We start from the raw sequence: 18,586 nt of genomic DNA, 5'->3' as shown, positions 1-18,586 counted from the left end.
GTTCGGAGAGGAGCGATCAAGCAACACGCGTTGATTGATAATATCGTGATTCGTTTGTATGGCGGGCGGGGTATGGTATGGTATGGCGGGGGTATTCTGATTCGAGCATTGGCATTGGACTCTGTTTCAGGGGTAGCGATTACTGCAGCTAAATGTTTCGACTGAAAACCTAAACAACAACAGGAAGTAATATCACATTTAGATAATGAATTTTTGAATATTCCAAAAATATGATTGATTGATGGCTCTTAAGATCTTGATTAGATTGAGAGATTGAGCAAAATCACAGGTGAATCACAAACACAATGGGAAAGAGAGAGCAAGCGTGAGAGAGAGAGAGATTCAGGCTTCCTTTTGCCATAATTCTGGCAGCATTTTGTAATGGAAAATTGTAATATTAAGAAAGTATTCAGTTTAATATATACGCAAGAATCATGATCCCATATTTATTATAGTTTTTGATCTACTCTTCCGCAGATCCTACCCGTTAAAACTTGGATCCATCGTTTGGGGATACTTTATCTTCTGCTGGTAAGTAGATTTCCCCTGATTGCCTCTCTGTCTCTTCATTCCATGTCCATGTCCATTGTTTGTCATGAAATCGCCACAAAGTTGCAGCTGATCTTTCTGCTTGGACACCCATTCTGGGCTCTGGGTATTTCACTGTTATCTGTGGAGGCAAATATCTACACGCAGCCCCCTAGAGCACACGACCTCTTTGCCCCCACTGCTTCGGGAGGCCTCTAACCATCACTCCCTGCTCTCTGGCTGCTCCTTTCTGCTGCAGTCGTTGCACAAAGTGTGTGCTTTTTTTCGCTCATTACAAAACCAGAAACCAGAAAGAGCAAAGACGAAAACGAAGACGAGACCCGATCCGATCCGAAAAGATTATAATTGATTAAGATGAATCAGCGTTGCGGTCAAAATGTTTGATGGGAATATAAATTGTTTGTGGTTTTGTGTAACGATGCAAACGATGCGAGACAAGAGAAAGACAGAGACGCAATGCCAGATATGTATCTCTCTCTCTCTCTCACTGCGGATGCGATGCCAAGCGATGGATAGATGGATGGTCCGATGGGCATGGAACAAGTTGTGGCCTAACAAAATCAAATGCAACATTTTTTTTTTGACTTTGCCCCCTAGTTGCACGCAGAGTGCCCGCAAGTGCCGCCGCCGCCGCCGCTGCTGATGATGATGCCGCTGCATGCCAGAGGGGCAGACTGTGGGGCATCATCAGCACAATGCCAAAATGCCACTCTCAAGGCGGTAAATCTAAGCCGTGGTAAATAAATCAATCGCAATGCAAAATTTTCGCGTTTTTTTTTTTTTTTTTTCACAAATGCCCTGTAATTGTGGTGGCTGAGGGGTATGTTGGTTTAGGGCAGTTAACAGATGGCAAGGAAATGTAATTATAATTTCTATAATTTGCATCAAAGTTAAGTATCTGATTTCGGGCTTTGCACAATTTCACTACAATATAATAAATAATCGAATATTCCCATAAAGTAATTTTCCATTAACATTTCGCTTTTTGCTTAATATTTATTGGAAAACTAGTATACATTTTCATTCCGAGAAAGTCTTTAGATATTCTCTTGACTAATGTGGGTATCCTTTCGTCCATATTCATTGGAAAGTTCTTCGTTTTGGGTTTCTCTTCTTTCATTTAGTTGGCTGCGTTTGATTTTGTTGCTGCCGCGCTGCAGCGTTGCAGAGCTGTGACTGGCTGCGGCTATTGATGAGCGGCCATCAATATTTGTCTAGTTCGAGTGTGGAATGCGCAACGCGGGCCAAGACCCGCGAGTGGCACTCGCACTGTGGCACTCTCGACGTGGACGTGGATCCTCCATCTCAACGAATCTCTTGACTTGAATGCTGATTGCGTGTGGCAGGCAAACTTCCTGTTTTGTGGCCGGCCGGCCACCCAAAGTATTTACTTATTTTTTCCCCCGTGTTTTCCACACATTTTCCAATGAGCTCAAGGTTTGGCAGTGGCAGCAGCAGCAGCAGCTTCAGCTTTAGCTCTGCTTTGGCTGCTAATTAAACGCCCTGAAGTACACACCCTGCCTACCGCCATTAAGCCATTTGCCAATTTGGCAGCACAGTAGCTCCTTTGGCTCTGGGGGCCCACGCTCTGCACTGCTGCTGTTGCTCCGCGGAGTAATAATAATAATAATAATCATTGAACTTTGATCTGATCGAAACAGAGATATAAATGTATATATATTTGGTGTCTGTTTTGTTTGGCCAATATTTGCATTTGATTGAACAAATGAAATTGTCTTGGCGTCTCCGAGATGACGTGGCCACGTCGCTTTTTGGAGGATTCGACTGACACATGGAAGAGGGAATGCTCTGTAAGAAGGCTTTATGGAACACTTTTTAATGGATTTTGTAGGAATTTGCTAGCTTGCCATTGCGTTTATCAATGTTCTTTTTATTCTATAACAATTTTATGATTTTTAAGGCATATTTCTACTAGTTTTTGGGTATTTTTTTTCTGCAGTTTGAGATGGTTTTGATTCGTCATAGAAACGATAAATAAATCACTTAAATATGTGTAAGATAAAACAATTCAAAAACTTCAGATTTTGTTCTGTTCTTGCAGGATCTTTGATTACATTTCAATGAAGAATTGTTCGTTGGGCTAATTCTAAAGTCTACAGAACAAATTTATAGAAATTCATAAGCTTTGAATGATTTTGACAGGATTTTTTTTTTTTTCTGGTTTGCGGGATACAACTGCCAAATCATTTCATAAAATCAAGGAACTCCAAATGAGTTTCTGGATAGCATATGTGATGTGATGTGAGGCAATCTAACAAGTCTCTCTCTCTGGTCGACGCATGTGGGATGTTAAAGGTGAGGTTACAAGCAAAACACACACAGGCAGACAGACAGACAGAAAGACAGACAAAGGCCCAAGCCCCAAGTCCCAAGTCCCAAGCCCCAGACGGGCCCAAAGAGTTAGACATTTTGCTGGCTTTTGATTGTTGCTCGCGTTGTTCCCGTTTCACGTTTTGTGGGCACGGCGATGACAAACTGAGCGTCAGCAAGAGGAGTCATGCCACAGACAGAGACAACCGGATAGACGGACATTTAATTGAAATAAAGAAGTTTAATTTAAGCTAAGCGACGAAGAGGTGTTGCGTGGGAACAGCACAGCAGAAGAGTTGCTGGTGGTGTTGCTGCTGCTGCTGGTGCTGCAGGCAGGAAAGATAAGCTTAACTTCGTTGCATACATTGGTGGCGCCACACACACTGCTGGCGCAGATCTATCTAGTGCCAGAAATATATACAGTGTCGGGATCGGAAATCGCATTATTACGACACAATTACACAAGTTTTTTTCAGTATTTTTTGCTTAGTTTTTTTTCTTCTCTCATCTCGAGACGACTCTCGGGGGTAATTGCAATTGAAGCGCAATCAATTATTTACCATCCGATCGATCCAGCCGCAGCCACAGAGAGTAAGAGGTGCCTGCCGGCCAGCCTGCCTGCCTGCCCCGCTGACCAGCCTGCCACATGCTGTGCTGCTGTGCTGTGGAGCTCTGGACTGAAGCTCTCTGGCCAGAGATTTACTCGCTCAGTCTCACTTAAATGGAGCTAAGCGCGCAAGTTGATTGCGTGCAATTTATTAAGACGCGCTAACAAGACGTGTGAATGACCAAAGCCGAGCAGGAGAAGGCAACAGGCAGCCAGCAGCCAGCAGCATCCAAGATGAGGCCTAAAGCCTGAACCAGGGGAGCCACTAGGAGCCTCAATCTGCCACTTGCTGCTGGTGGCTTCTTTTTTGTTGTTGCCTGTTGTAATCTTTGTGGCGTCTGCCTGTCATCCCAACATTCGATGGCCTCAATCGCTTATATGTTTTTTCTTTAGCTGGCATTTCTTTGATTTTTCGGATCGCCTAAATCTCACAGGTGGCTCTGGAAAACCGCCCGATATTTATCTCTAGATTATCGATGGACAAATCTGATGGCTATGCGAGACGATATGAAAGTGAGATTGCAAGAGCAGAAAAGTGTCAGAGGAAAGGCTAACCAAATTTTCAAATAGCTTTTGGATTAGTTTTCCTATTGGGAAATCCTCAAATGTCCTTCTCGAAATACCCTGAAGAATATAAAGCCCAATCATTATTTAAGCTCAAAAGTTGCAATATTAATAGCAAACTCTCATGATCATGACCGTAGAAGGACTTGGGACTGTCTTCTGGGTCTCCAATTTTCCCTCCCAGGTTGACCTGCTGTCTCCACTTTTCAGCAGCACTCTCTCTCTGTGGTATCTTGGACACTCCATCTCCATCTGCTGGAGAGGACTCTACCACAATCAGTGTCGTCTCCTGTTACCACAGTCGACGATTTCCACCCACGTTTCGGGTGCCCATTGCTCGTGTGCCTGGTGGCTGGGCCTTCTCGTGGGTCTTTTGGGGCACTATCTCTACCACTAAAGAAGCCCATTACTGTCTCATTCCCGACTCATTCAACTCTCGTTTAGCATCCACAGTCAGAGTCAGAGTCAAGGCTAATCTTCTCTACTCTAGAGAGTGCTGGCGGAGAGGGGGGCGATTGTTGAGTGACTGCCACAACAATCGATGGGAGAGGGAGAGCTCCTTCGACTCGAACTCCAACGACATTGGCGACAGGCCATTGTTTTGACTTATTGCCTGGGCCTTTTCTTTCCTGCAGCAACAACAGCAACAGCAATAGCAACAACAACAAGATTGATCTCTGTGCAAAATGTACCTTATTTTTTTTTTTATTCGATTTGTGGCAACGACTCTTGGGCCTCGCGTCGTTTTCCCCCCATCCTTGTGCACTTGTGATGTGGCCTCCGGTTATTGCCGCTTGAGTGAAGTGTGGATGTGGTGGGGGGAGGGAACACTGTGGGGGGATGGATGTGTTGAAGTGGAGTCTAGGAGGAGGACCTGCCTGCGACTAGCCCCATGGAGTTGTTAAATGTTTAACACGTGATATGACAAATAAATTACATATGATCAACAGAGGCATTGGGCCCATAAAAAAAAGAGGCAACGAATGGATGGATGGCTGGATACCGGCCTATGACTTAATAAAAACCTTTTAAGCGATCAATCAAGTAATTTTTAATGTTGTTGCTACGATGATCGTTCAGGGATCTCCCGATCAGCGGTGGGAGAATCGTTTTAGAACGCATAGGAATCGATCAGAGTCGCTGATTGAATGGGGTGATCCTATTTTCAGTGTTCAATCGTGTGAGAGGCACTGCCAAGGGTGCACCTTTATTTCAGTAATTTCAATGCAACTTTCCTTTTTTCTTTCTTCTGTGCAGCCCCCACTTTATGATCCTTTAAGATCTCCCATATACTTGTACCAAAGCCATTACAGCACATATCCTTAACATCAACATTTACGAGTCCATTCCCATTCCTCTCTGGTTTTCTTTTTGCTCTGTTTTTGTTTCTTCTTCGAGTGGCAATAAAACGCTTGAGATTTTCCCCCTCAAGTATGGGAAATATGCCTCTGCCTTTGCCGCCTCTGCCGCCTTGCCGCCTTGCATGACGTATAGAAAAACTAACCCAAAAGTCACGCTAATAGTAAATTGAGGCTCTATTCGAATCATTTGGGGGATAGATACTCGTACAACTGCACTGCACTGCGAACAACTCCCATGGGATCTGGAGCCACAAATTGCATATTTTTCATATGCAACAATTGACACCCTCTAGGCACACGTCGTCGACAGCATCATCATCATCATCGTCATGATGTCCACCAAAGAGTGAGTGAGAGAGAGAAGGAGAGAGGTTCCCAAGATGCCTTTTGCCTGATGCTTGATGATGATGATGATGATGGTATGGTGTGTGGTGTGGTGGTGGTAAAGTGGATTAATGTGGCATGAAATGATTTGGTGAAATAATGCAATGTTGTTGCTGCTTGGACACCGGTTCGGTTCGGTTCGGTTCGGTTTGGGGCTTTTGCGTTCGGTTTTCGTCCGTCTTCAGCGCGACTCTTCGACTCTCTCACACACGCAGGCGGTGGCATAGGCAGTGGCAAGGGGGGGAGAGCTTTAGAGGCGACTCTCGCTTGACTCTAACGAGTTTTGGCTTTTCCTTTGTGGTGCTGTCTGCCTGCTGCCTGCCTTGCTACCTGTACATATTTTGCACAATTTTCCTATAGAGAAGACCCGTATGCAGGGCGAATTCCCAGGCTTTTTTTGATAACACAATTTGGTGGCGGCTCAGACTGTGTGGTTCGTTTACCGCAAAGTGCATGTGGGTTCAGGTTCATCGTGTGGCATCGCCTCCTCCCTCTCTGGCTCTGGCGACTGCACCATATGGATCCTCCTTTTCTCCATGCTTCTGTGTCTCCCCCCGAGGTTATTACTTGACTAATAACAAAAGCCTCAACGCACCAAATACACGTACAGACATACCTCTAACGGGTCACCCGGCACTGCTGTGTCTCTGTGTGTGGAATTGGGGGATTGGGGGCTAATCTCTTTCTGCATTGCGTTCCATCTTGTCATACCCGTTTTACCCGCTGTTTCGGCTGCTCGTTTGATTGGACTCCTATGCAAAGTTGTGGTAGGAGGGGGGAGAAATATGTGACTCACTTACGTACCAATGTACGAGTGCACGTATCTAGTATGTCTCACTATCGGGAAGCCGAGAATGTCGCTTACACACAACTTTTTCCACTGAAATACTCAGTGAAATTTAATAGATTTATCGTTTGATTATTGTTTGATTGCTTTTATTTGTTTTGTGTGACGCTCTTTGAAGCATTTATTGATTTAAATCAACTTTTTTTGTTAGCCCATACTAATTTAAACGTAAATATGTATTGGAATTGAGAGCAAAGGTTCTGAAACAGAAGGCACTCCACAAAAACAACCACTAGATTAGCATTAAGGAGTGTAAGCTCTCAAGGGAAGTTCTCGATAATCAGTATCGGAAAATACAAGATAAAAACAGAGCGACAGAATGATGTAAATTTGTTCATCCTTACAGATTATCTTCGTATGGAACAAGAGCTTTCAGGCATTTTGATTAGCTTCCTTCTACCACATTGAATTTACAATTACTTGCTATTTTTTATGGTTTAGTTTCCCAATTAATTTTTTTGCTTTTTGAATGCAAATTCATCTTTATCCCTCTAAGGCTTTCCCTAAGCAGATACTTTACGGTTTTGAAAGAGCTTGCATCTGTTTCAATTCATTTTTCAAATTTTTGCATGTTTCTTTGCTTTTATTTTATGCTTTCGTAACATTTTTGGTACTTTTTCTCTCCCTCTCATTGGCAAGTGTATTCTTATAAATTTAATATGGGTTAGGATACTTTATGGTGACGTCAAAAGCATGGTCAGGGAACTTACTTTATTAAAATGTAATCTGTGCTTTATGGTGGCTTGCTCTCAAGAAGGAAGCAAAGTATATTCGCTATAATGATTTTTCGAATGAAACACATGACGGAAATAGCGAAAGTTAAAAAATAATGTTAATATTTCGTGTATTGTTTGCTCCAATTGAAATTTTTCCAATTCTAAAGTCTCGCTTCGAAAAAAATATTACACAATATTGCTGACTTGATTTTTTCTTTCATTAAAATTCCTCGATTTCGTGAGCTGTTGCCAAATCAGTGCAAAACTCCCACACCAAGGCTCCGCCAGTGGAATCAGCCCGGCATCGATTGCCGCCGCCATCAGGCGGCCTCCATGGATGCCGATGCCTCTTCAACAATGCTGCACTTCGCTTCGTATTTCGTGCTCTACATAATTCATCATCAATCCACACAGTCAGCGGCTCGCTCAGGCAACAGGCAACTCAGACTCCTGCGGGCATAAAACGTGCGGGTGGTGGTGGGTGCTGCTGGTGTCGATGCTGCCTGCCTGCCCGCCTGCCCGCCTGCCTGGCTGCCTGCGATATTTCCAATCAGACGAAGAAAAAACAGAAATATTAGAGCAATTTCCTATAGAGGAAGGGGAAGATGAGGAGGAGGGAGCGAGGGAAAACCTTTAGCTCTGTTTTGGCATATGACTTATTTGCTTGGCGTGGCCCTGGAAGGAGGAGGAGATCGGATCCGATCCCCAATGCACCGGTGATGATGGTGCGGGAGAACTGCTGTCCAGTCTGCACCTACAACTTAACGCCGCCAACTATCGTGAGAGGGATGGGGTGGGGAGGGGAGGGGAGAACGCTATCGATGCCTGTCGTCGCACCTTTTGCCAATTTACTCGCGTACTCCTCCTGAGTGTAGTACCTTTTCTCCCCCGGTTGGTTTTGTGGCTTTTTGCTTTTTGCGAGTTCGTTTCAGAGTCAACTTTGGCATGACTTTTCATCGCTGTCGATTGTCGTGATCAATTGAGAGCAATTTATTATGAAATGAGGGTGAATTATATGAATGAGCGTCGTCGTAGTCGTAGCCGTCGTCGTCGTTGAGGGAACTCCAATCCAAACCGAAAAATCTCCTACGAAAAGAGCCCCCAAAGAGCTCACCTCTCTCTCTCATCTGCGTTAAGCGCCGCACAATTCTTTTGATCTCCTCTTTGGTTATGAAAAATCTTTCCATTTTCCCTCTGTTGCCATTTCTGTTGCTGTTTGCAGTCTGCTGTCTGATGTCTGCTGTTTGCAGTTGCCTGCCTTTGATGACTTGTTGCACTTTGCATTCGGTTTGAGTTGTGAGTGTGATTTTTAAAAGTGTTTTACATGGGAATCGACATGATATCCAACAAAGCAGCCAACGGAACACACCAGACAGACAGACACTAGAGACAGCAAAGACAGATGGAGAGACGGAATTGCATTGCAGAAAATATCTATCTGTAAACGATATCGAATATCGCTCCATGAGGTTTATTTTTTCCTTCTTTCCTACTCCTTCTCCTGGTTGTAAATTGTCTGTCGACAATTATTTTATTATGCTGTCAACACTTAAATGTAATAATGCCAATAATATTGTTTTATGACAGTCGCCAATATCTAGCTGGTTTGGTTCCTTTTTCTGTATTTTTGTTGGTGTTTTTTTTCGTTCACGAACTCTTTTGGATCGGTAGATCGTTGTGGCAGAGTGTGGGTTGTTTCCACCTTGGGGCTGTCTTATTTTTTTGGGGGGCTCTCTGTTTGATGTCGGATCTAGTTGAGGTCTCTCCTCCTGCCTTTTCGATTTCGTTTTGAGGCAACATTTTGAGGTCAGCCATGACTTTTTGGGTTCTCTCTTTAGTTATCCGTGTTGCATATAGTTATTCCAGTCGCTATTTTGTTCTTTTTTTGTTTTTTGGTGACGGTGGGAATTCTAGGCCAGCTTTAGCTCCCAACTCCAACTCCCAGCAAAGCACTTAAACTGTTGCTATTTTTGTGTGTTTGTTGTGCTGTTTTTTATGGCCTCAACTAGTAATTGGTTCATTACCCCTGCAGTCAGGCAGTCGCCTCTCGACTCTCAACCAAACTGAGGTAGCAACAAGAAAAAATAACAAAAAACCAATTAGATTTGGTTTAAATTCGATTTTCCCAGCCCCTCGTTTTAAGTAGTCCAAAATACGTTTTACCTTTTTTTTTTTTTGTGGTCTATCATCTATTCAAAGAAGGAGAGAGACCAAGAGACTTTAATTACGGATTTTTATGGCCAGCAATTTTCACTTAGCAACGCTCTCGGGGGCTTTCACACACTCGAATTTGCACAGCAAAAGAGAACGATCCTTCAGCTGGGGGTTTCCCCCTCGTGCATTTCCTTTGCTATTTTTATTTCCCTTTACGAGGCACCAATAATGATAACAGTTACGAGTTTCCGACCTGACCAGCGGCTGTCGCTACACTAAAAGAAAAAAAATGGGCCAGTAAAATAAAAATTTAAAAATAAATAAATTCAATGTCCACTAAGAAATTAGTTAAATTAAATAGATTAAAAAAAAGTCCTTTAAAATCGATTAAAAAATATATTAAAATTTGTTATTTAAATAGGAAACACAAATATATTTTTTTTAGTTTAAATTTAAGTTTACCTCTTTGAAATATATAAAATATTTTTCAGATCAGTTCAAGTCCAAGTGTATTTCAGGAATATTTTTTCTCTGGCTGTGGAATAAATTATGTATACGACCTGGTGGCAGGTTTAGGGTCCACGAAACAAAGCTACTGAACAAATCCATCAAAATATCCTTCAGGAAATCGTAGGAATCTAAGGGATTAGAAGAGGGGGAGAGAGATTCATCAAATGTTTATTTTCTTTAAGTAAAGGGCATTCCCTCTTCGATCTGTCTTTTCTTCACTCCCACATTCATTTTTCTGAGCTTCTCTTGGACATTTCTCTCCTTTTGTGAGGGCGTCCGGTGCTCCTCCTCCATCCACCAGGCATGCATCCCAACGTCAGTGATGTATTGGGGAATCCGTAACTTTTTTTTGTGTTGGGGAGTTTCGAGTTCAGTGGAGCTGTAAACCTGGTAGCCCCCGAAAGTTCAACTCCTCATATATCATAAAAGTGAGGCACAACAAAAACCTAAAAGGAAAAAGCAAAATATGAAAGAAGGTCTCTCTCTGGGCTAACGGAATCTCTAATCGAATAATTGCAACAAGGCGAGTGGCAAGAAGAGAATGTGGCAGTGGCAGTGGCAGCAGCAGCAGCAGCAGCAGTTACTTTTTGGCTTTGTGTCAATGTGCCTTTTGGACTATCAACTCATGGCCATCAGAATTCGTTGAAGCAGCAGTGGCTGTTGTTGCTGCTGCTGCTGCTGCTACCATTCGTTGGGATGTAATAAATAAGTGTCCAGCCGTCTGTCCGTCCGTCCGTCCATTCGTCTGTTCGTTCGTTACATTCAAAAATTGTGTTTCTGTTGTTGCATTCAACCTCATTTCGTGCAGATGCATCTCTCGCCTGTATTTTGCGCTCATGGAAATGTGTGTGTGTGCGCGCGTTTCAAACTAAATTGCTTTAAATTAGCTTTTCAATGCTTTTCTGTTGGAATACCCTGTAGGTCTTAGACAGCAGCGGGTGTACATCAATTTAGATGATTAAAATATACTTTTGTAGAGTTGATTCTAATGGAAAACTGAAAGATACCTAAATTTATATTCCCCGTAAATCCATTTTTTAATTCCTTGTGGAATTAGGCACAAATTTTATGTTTTAGTTAAAGTAAGAAAAAATTCAAAATTAATTGGAAAATTGAATTTGAATAGAAGATCAGCCACTGATTTCAAGATTGTTGAATACATATTTTTTTTTCTTTTATTTGAACTCCCTAAAGCTACCAATTAGCAGGGTATTATTTTAGTCTTCGTTTTTCCTGTTTTGTTTTTTGGATACACCGCAACAAGTGGCGGAATGGCCAAAAGCCGTGAGCAGGTCTTCATTTGCACTGGACAACAACAAAAACAACAGCGGCGATCCATCAATCCATCCATCCATCCAGCAAACCATTCCCCAATGTAGCAGAGCTTCTTCCAGAGCCCAGTTCAAGTGCCCGGGTCATCATGTTGCCCCAGCCCGCCTCACCTGGTTGTTACACGTGTGTGTTGGGTGTGTGTCCGTGTGTGTGTGTGCTGTGGCAGCGGTCGCTTTGTACTTTGGCTGCTGCCGCCGCGGCCGCCGCTTTTGGTGCGCTTTTAGCCAAAGTTTATGGCACTGGGCGAATGCACGGAATGCATGCCACATGGCAGCATGCACCATGCACCATGCACCAAGCGCGCGTTCTCTGTGGTCTTCGTCTCCTCCACAGAGTGCGGCCCATAAAACTCTGGCAAATCTGCGTATTTCACATGTCAAGAAGATTTGCAAAGAGAGAAACAGAGAGAGGGAGAGAGAGAGACTCTGAGAAGAACAAGTGCAAGCGATGTGCGAGCGACCGTTCCTTGCTTGACAGATTTATGGAATTTGCAGCATTTCCCCCCCTGCCACACACAACCACCTGAGCAGAGCAGCGAGCCGAGCAGAGTGGAGCAACAAGAAGCCAAGAATTTTTGTTGGTGGTGCGCAAAAGGTTAAAGGGATCTACCGCAAGGTTTCCCCACAGAGGCTTTAGGTCTTCGACTTTGACTCCAACCTGGACTGGGACTGGGTCTCCGCTCCAAAGATTAGTAGGTGGTCATGCAATTTCAGGGCAATTAAGAACAATCAGCGACTTTTGATGGATTTGAAGGCAGACAGGAGACTGGAGAGAGGCGGAGCAGGCGATGGAACTATGGAAGAAAGGCTTAGACTTGTCTTACAGTTATTTCAAGTATGCCCCACAGAAAGAAGTTGGTGGAGAAGCAGGTGCAGATGCAGAAGGAGGGTAATGAGAAGTTCCTTATGGAATGTATCTTTGGTTGGAAAAATGTTTGTATATTGAGGCAGTGGCAATAAGTTTTATTATGACTAAAGAATCGAAAACGAATATTTCAGCATCAAATATGTTTAATTGCTGGCGTTTTTGTTGTACCGAAGCATTCATTTTTATAGAATATTCACCTCTGCGGCTTTTTTCACCTATCTTAGACGTATGTACATCCTCTTGCGGCATTTATTTGTCAATGATTTTTGAACAAACACATTTTGTTTCTGAAAATGAAGTTATTGTGAAGTGGTAGTGGTGACTAAATATTAGGTCCTTACGGTAAAAATTCTGAATAATTTCTGAGCTTTTCCGTGTTCTCATAGCTTTATAACTTAAATTCCTTCGAAAAAAAAATATTCTTAAAATATTCAGAAAAATCAAATAAAATAAAAATAAATATATGGAATCTCTAATTGGTAACCAAAGTGCTCAAATTTCTAAAAATATATCCACAATTTTCAATGACCAACTCCCACTCCTCTCCTCCTTCACGGTAACCAAACGCTTTGAACTTTTTCTAATTGTTTTTATTTTTCGGCTCTCTTTGTTGGTTGTTTGGGGGCTTCCAGCACGTGCTTGGCCATTGTCCACCTGTCCGCCGGTGCCCAACCCCTTTGGCCATTTAGCGGCACTTGCTTTCATGAACTAACAACAACCAAAAAAGGGGGAAAAACGGCAGTAGACCTCTTCTCTTGGCCGCAGGGTCAGAACTGGTAGCAAAAAGCTCTGGTGCGCGCCTCTTTTTGGTGGATCTGTAACAATTAGTGCTTCTGCCTGCCGCCGCTGCTGCTGGCTGCTGCTGCTGCTAGGAGCTTTTGTTTGGAGCTATTCTTCAACCATTTTTATCATTAAAAACTGCTTATAATTATTTGTAGAACGACTCGCCCGCCGATTTGAAAACAATTAAAATGTTGTGGCCCATTAATCAAAATTAACTCCACATGCGCTGAACCGCTGAACGGCTGAAACGTTGATCGAAGTCCGCAGACGAAAATCTGTGCGATTTTTGTGCGCCTAGAGATCTCCTCCTCTCCCTTTCTCACTCTCTAGAAGAGTTTGGAGATGATTCCAAGTTTCCGCATTTATTTAAAGAAGATTCAGAAACAGATGACGCAGGAGATGGAGAGCAAGAATTTTGATTTATGTTTTAATTTGAGCAACGATTTAGATTTTTGAATTTTTTGGCAGAACCGAATTTTCCGCAGGGGGAGCAGTCCCCTGCCTGCCTGCATTTAATGAACTTTGAGGCAGGAAAGCAGTTAACGCTCATTAAAGTGGCCCCACAAATGCCACTAATCATACATAAGGTAGAGGTATGGGGATCTGGTATCTGGCATCTCTAGTATCTCTTGGTCAAGTGGTAGTACAGTTCGGTAGTCTTTTTGGCCGCCTGCTGCTGCTGCTGCTGCTGGTGCGGCTGCTGCTGCTGCTGTGGTGTTTTGATTAATGATCTTCTTTGGGTATAAAAGGCCCTTTTTGGACTGTCTGTCGATCGATTGATTTCGGGTTAATAAACTCCCCAGACCAAATCGATGGGGAGTGTGGCCACATACTTACATGCATATATGGCGGGGTCTATAATATTGTATAGTCATACTCTCTCGCATTCGCATTCGGACAGAGCGAGCGCATAACTATAACAGTTTCATTAACTGTCTGCCACATTAATTAAAACATTTTGCAGGCAGTGCCAGCAGCAGCCAACAGTGGGCCACCAAAGTGATTGTTCGGCTGGAGTTGGGGTGTTACGTTTTACAGTGGTCTGCAAGAGATTTTTTGGGTAGAATTTAAAGGAATTAATCAGTGTTTAATCAGGCATAGGACACAGGTGCAGTCAATGAAGCTGTGAAGGAAGAAAAGGTTATTATATCTTCTGGGGTTGTTCTTTGGGTGGAATTATTGGACCAGCCACAGAAAACAGAACTGAAAAAATGAAAATAAGTTTATTACATATATTTCACCTTTAAATGAAATTGATTTCCTACAAAATTTATGTTTTATTTTATTTTATTTAATATTTATTGCTATTCTCTATAAAATTCCGTTGACATGTTGTTTATTTTCGTTTCGTGTTTCATTTTAAAGGATCTTCATTTCAGCAATTAATTTGAATTTTCCATTGCCAATTGTTTAACTTGATAAATTCTTATTTTCTATAATTTCTTGTATTTCTTGTGAGTAAATTTCTTTCACAATTTGCGTTCCCTAACCCAAAATATTGTTCCCTAGGCAGCACAGTGTGATGATTGGTTTTGCCTAGGCTTAGGGGGTGGGTGTTGTGTTGGGGGAGGGAAAACAACCCATATCTTATGGATATTTATGGTGGCATGGCCGATCTGCGGCGGGTAATAGCAACATTTTATAAACAACTTATTTCCTTAATTGATTGTTAACAATGATTGCCCGCCGATGAGAGGCCCCAAGCGAAGCCCCCAAGTGGATGCCACACTTCTTTCACACTGCAGCAAGGGGCAGAAGCAGAGTCTGTGCTGCTGCTGCTGCGGCTGATGTTGCTGATGCTGCTGACGTTGTATCTATTAACCACGCACTCCATTATTATTTAATAACATATTTCTTAAGTATCTGCCAACCCAGTTCATGGCACAAAACGAGGTTCCTCTCTCCGTCTCTATCTCTCTCTTGACCATCATAATTTTGTGGGGCCTGTGCCTCATAGCAGCAGCAGCAGCAGCAGCAGCAGCCAGGCAACGTTCGACGACTCGTCGTCGTTCAAAGTGATTGCCACCCCATTAAAAAAACGGCTGCGCCTTCCACTAGCCTTCTGCGGAGGAGCTCCTGCCACTACCACGACGACGATCACTCAATAAGTCTAGACGAAAGCTGTGGTACCTGTACAGGGGTACCCCAGTGATTGTCGCTGTCCATTGGAGGTGGAGAAGCAGGAGGGAGGGTTGGGAGGGGAAGGGAGTGCTCTGGCTGCCGTAATGGATCAGCACATTGCCAGAGCCCCACAGACGCCTGCCTGGCCTGCCTTTCAGACGTCATCAGCCACACAATAATAACACGAACAGCCTACCGCCCCTGCCCCCTGCCCCTGCCACTGCCACAGCCTCGTCCCGTGCCGTTCCAATCATTCAGCCATCCATCCAGCATCCATCCTTTCAGCCATCCTCGGGACCAAAGCATTGGAGGAACCCCATCATATTTGTTGCATGATTATGTGGTAATTGCGGCTGTCAATAAAACTCCCCCGTTTTCATTCTTTTCAAAACCGAAAGAGCAGCATTATTCTACATCGCATTACATACAGATGTAGCTAGAGACATACATATCTACATACAGATGTTTGTATGCCACAGCAGATCGGAGATGGATTCTGTTCGCCTTTTTCCTATGATTTACTTTGACAAAGGAGTGACATCCCAAGTACTTAAGTGATTTCTTTGTGGAGTAGTTAATGTGCATGTGTGCGTCTGTGTGTGTGTGTGTGTGTGGACATGGTATGCGCAAAGTCATGCCAGTCAGTTTCCCCCCCTCCCTGCTACTCCACTCTGTTCCACGATTCATGAGGGCACCCACAAAAACCACAAAAACCCATGCCCCTTGGAGCACTTAGCGGCGTTTAGGCGCTGGCTGCGGCTTTTGTGCCGCTCGTTCTTTCCCTCCTGGGAATATGAAATGGAACGATCTTCATGAGCTTCAGGGCTTTACTTTTTCTGTGTGGATCAGATCACTCGGCGATAAATATATGTAAATCTCAAGTGGTGTAGCTACTTGATCAGCGTTTTGGGCCGTTTGGCTGCCACTCGATGGGGTGTCATTATACCCTTAAAGAGGGGCGCACATCTATTGAAGGGCTTGTCAATGGAGAATGGAAAGCATTTTCCTGTGAAGGAAGAGACTCTTTTGTTCTTTATAGATCTATGAATGAAATGTCTCTGTAATAAACTTATTTTGTGGGGGGAAAAATACCCAAAAGGCCTCGAAAATAATGCAAAATCCTCCGCTCATAGGAAAATAGATAAGACCGAAATAAAATTAAGTATTCGGGTTCTAAATATCTAAATAATTAAATTAAAAATATATCCGCTTTATTTAAATCTATTATTTTAAATTGGTTTCTTTTTTATTAAAAAATTGAATATTATTGAATTATTTTGGGATACATTCACTGATTAGAGGGCTATAAGATCTTCATTCGGAACTAGCTAGCTACAACAGCAGCAAAGTCCCTAATGAAATTGTAAATCCTAAATTGCCATCAAAGTGTCTACAATTTGAATGCATTAATAATTTTTGATAACTCTTTTTTGTTTGCTGTGGCCATAAGCTAACAATTTCCGTTCCATTTGCGGGAACTGTTAACCCAATTGACGTCCGATCGACCCCCAAGGCGGCAACTGCCACAGATTGTGGGCGTGTGTTATGTGTATGCTTGTTAGATTGTTGCAACGCTTTCAACGCCAGGCCCCAGCTAGCTCCAGCAATCCCCCAGCAATCCCCAATTCAAGCGTTTAGTCTGCGCATTTCGTTTAGGTGTTAAATATTGAGGGGTCTGGCGATGGGCTCTTTTTTGCTTCCTTTTCATGCCACACACATCCATCTGGGAGTTCCAGCAGAGTGTTGTAGGTGTTTTTGTAGGTGCGGAAAGTGGTCCACTGGATACAGATACAGATAGAGATACAGATTAGGGTTGGGTATACCGACTGACTGACTGCCTGCCTGCGTTTTCTCCCAGCGCGTCGGCAGTGAGTGGGTAGCAAATAAAAGCGCCACAAAAAAAAAAAACACTTAATGCATTTGGAGCACACACAAACAGCCCATATAAATGAGAGCTTCAATGTCTCTAGGATTGGGTGCGTCTGCTCTAGAGCATCATCATCTATGATGATCATCAACTGTGTCTCAGTCTCCCTGTGGTGTGTGTCTCTGTGTTGGAGCTTGTTAGCTGATGCTGTGACTGCTCGGCTGGCTGGGTGTTGGCCAATCTTTAAAGATCAAACAATAAACTTAAAGATCTTCTGGTTCTTTTTCTCTCTCTCTCTTTCTCCACTGTCGCTCTTCCGTCTCTTTGGGGGCATGCAAATTGTGCAGCTTGCCGCAGCAGCAAAAAAAAGTGTCAAACAATGTCAGTGGGAGAATGTGTCTCGCAATTGAAATTTATTTGCACTACAATTCACTGCTGACAATCCGAGGAGAGGCCAGGCACTGCCACTGAGCAGTGAACACTGCCTCTGGCACTTGGACTACTACTCGTACTCTCGTACCTTCTGCTTTCCCTCGCCTCTTACCATATCAATACTAAGCCAAAGCCCAAATCCAGACCCTGCTGCTGCCTGCCTGCCGCCTGCCGCCTGCTGCCGCTTTGCCAAAAAGTCACAGTCGGAGGCTAGCGATCTCTAACCCGTCAACTCGTCAAGCTGTGAGCGTCAATCCACCAACAACAGTCGTCGACGACGGCGACCAAGCCTGCCTTGAAGAGTACACTGAGCGAAAGTCATAGAATTTATAGAATTTATTTCCTTCGTTTATGGAATCTTTTTGCAGAATTGAGATATTTTATGTATGAAATATTTTTCCAGAATATATTTAATAATGATTTGGCTTTTGGGGCAGCTATTTATTATGAGTTGTATATTCTTATTATTTTCTTTGTTTGATTTCTCTCAGTGATTGATTGAAACGAAACCTCATTCATGAGGCCCATAGCCCAGAAGGCAGAGGCAGAAGCAGTCAAGATCGTCAGGCAGGGCAGTCAGTTCGAGGGGGGGCATCGTTTTGTCGCTTGGAATCGCGCTCACAGCTTCTGTGCTTTTTTGCTTCTGTGATTTTGCCAATTGGCAATTGCTGCTGCTGCTGAGGCTGCTGCTGAGGCTGCTGCCTCCACCGTTGTGGATCGTTTTGGATCGTTGCCTCCTCCTCCTCTCTCTCTGTGACTCCTCTGTGGATCTGTTGGAGTGCTGTGAGCATTTGCAAAATGTCAATCTGGTGCTGTGCATCAATTCAAGTGTGAAATAAATACGAAACGAAAACGAATTCAGGTCCCAAAGATCTCCTAGCATTTTGCTATAATTTTCACGCCATTTGCTGTAGAGCTTTGGGGCTGTCTTTCCGTCTGTCCTTCAGTCTGTCTGCTGGGAGACGTTGCAACGTTTTCAGGAGAAGCTATGTTGAAAGTATTTACAATTACGCAAAGATTGATTGAAATAGATTTCGGATTGATTGGCTGCTGCTGCTAGCTGGCTGCTTGCTGGCTGGCTGGTATGCACAATCCCACATTGGAGGAAGGTAGGAAAGGAGAGTTCTCGTTCGGTTCGTGGGAATTGTTGTTTGTGTGAAA

The 18,586-nt window shown here is 43.4% G+C and overlaps 1 long non-coding RNA gene across 2 annotated transcripts in view; it reads left to right on the top strand.

Annotated features, from left to right (window-relative positions):
• Positions 1–479: 479 nt before the first annotated feature.
• Positions 480–18,586, top strand: part of LOC117894658 — a 136,590-nt gene continuing 118,483 nt past the window's right edge. For both annotated transcript variants that reach the window (XR_004648885.1, XR_004648886.1), the window contains exon 1: positions 480–531. This is a non-coding gene — a long non-coding RNA (uncharacterized LOC117894658). The remainder of the gene's footprint in view (positions 532–18,586) is intronic.

The sequence above is a fragment of the Drosophila subobscura genome, chromosome J (genome assembly GCF_008121235.1).
Source record: "Drosophila subobscura isolate 14011-0131.10 chromosome J, UCBerk_Dsub_1.0, whole genome shotgun sequence".
Classification (NCBI taxonomy): Eukaryota; Metazoa; Arthropoda; class Insecta; order Diptera; family Drosophilidae; genus Drosophila; species Drosophila subobscura.
Note: the sequence above shows the minus strand (reverse complement) of the source record. Positions and strands in the feature narration are given on the sequence as shown.